This window comes from Lagenorhynchus albirostris, chromosome 5, assembly GCF_949774975.1.
Source record: "Lagenorhynchus albirostris chromosome 5, mLagAlb1.1, whole genome shotgun sequence".
Taxonomy (NCBI): Eukaryota; Metazoa; Chordata; class Mammalia; order Artiodactyla; family Delphinidae; genus Lagenorhynchus; species Lagenorhynchus albirostris.
This window is the reverse complement of record NC_083099.1, coordinates 133,939,769-133,941,447: the sequence shown is the minus strand read 5'-3', so window position 1 is coordinate 133,941,447 and position 1,679 is coordinate 133,939,769.

The following is a 1,679-nucleotide window of genomic DNA, read 5'->3' as shown; positions in this document are numbered from 1 at the left end:
TGTGAAGTGGTATCTCATTGTGGTTTGAATTGTATTTCTCTGATGGTTAATAATATTGAGAAACTTTTCATGTACATCTTGTCCAACTGTGTGTCTTCTTTGGAGGAATGTCTATTTAAATTCTTTGCCCATTTTTTTTTAGAGCAGCAGCTTTTAAAATTAATTAATTAATCAATCAATCAATCAATTAATTAGGCTGTGTCCAGTCTTAGTTGCAGCATGTGGGATCTTTTGTTGTGGAGCACGAGCTCTTCATTGCAGCACACGGGCTTCTCTCTAGCTGTGGTGTGCGGGCTCCAGAGCGCACGGGCCCAGTAGTTGTGGTGCGTGGGCTTAGTTGCCCTGAGGCATGTGGGACTTAGTTACCTGACCGGGGATCGAACCTGTGTCCCCTGAATTGGATGGTGGATTCTTAACCACTGGACCACTAGGGAAGTCCCCCTCTTTGCCCATTTTTAAATTGGATTATTTGTCTTTTTACTCCCTTTGAAGCTCTTGAAAGCCCCAGTTCTTCTACCCACAAAAATACAAATAAGACCTCAGGTTAAGAAACTCTGGGCTCTGGAACCAGACTCTGGGGCCGACCCAAGACAGAATCAATAGGTGAATCTGGGAAAGGAGATGTGCAAGGTCACCTGGCACTTACCTCCCTCCTGGCCCATAATGACATTGCACTTACACCACTAAAAAATTTTAATGTCCAAGGGTTTTTGTACACTGATAGGAACCCCCATTAAATTATTTGTTTTTTTTAACAGTTAACAATTGTCTAAATATGCACATTCTGCTTAGACAATTATTATATCAAAAAACATGAATTTTACAAATTAGAGTTCCCCAAACATTTTAACAGTGATCTCAGTCAGTTAAACTGTTCCAAATGAAAACTTGATGAAAATTATAAGCCAAATTATGAGATAGTTTAAAATGCTTTAAACATCTTAATAATCTGACACACGTGAAAGCAATGATTACAAAATTGTCAATATAAAGCTATCAAAACTTTTGTTTGGCAAAAATGCCAGTGTCGTGGATCTAAATTTGCTTCCATTATCTCTGTTCTTGATTTTACTTTCTCTTTTTCATATTGCTTCCCTGGGATGCTGGAACCCTCTATTTGCCCCTCCAGATCCACTCTGCTCCTTGTCTGCCCTGGGAGACACTTTGTATAAAATGCATCAACGGAGCCCTTCACCTTCTGACTCTGGTTGGGTTCTGCCAGTGGGAGACATCAGCCTGAGATTGGAGGGTGGGGGAAACTGAGGTGGGATCCCTTCCTGGAGGGTTTGTGGGTTGGCCATAGACCCTGCTGCTAATCCATACTCTCTCTGGGGTCATGGTTCCTCCCATTTCCCTCCAGGCCTAGAGCTAGTAGTGGGATAAAAATCAGCCTGCCAATGCAGGGGACACGGGTTCGAGCCCTGGTCCGGGAAGATCCCACATGCCGCGAAGCAACTAAGCCCATGCGTCACAACTACTGAGCCTGCGCTCTAGAGCCCACGAGCCACAGCTACTGAAGCCCGTGTGCCTAGAGCCCGTGCTCCACAAGAAGAGAAGCCACCGCAATGAGAAGCCTGCGCACCGCAACGAAGAGTAGCCCCTGCTCGCTGCAACTAGAGGAAGCCCGCACGCAGCATCAAAGACGCAACGCAGCCAAAATACAAACAAACAAACAAACA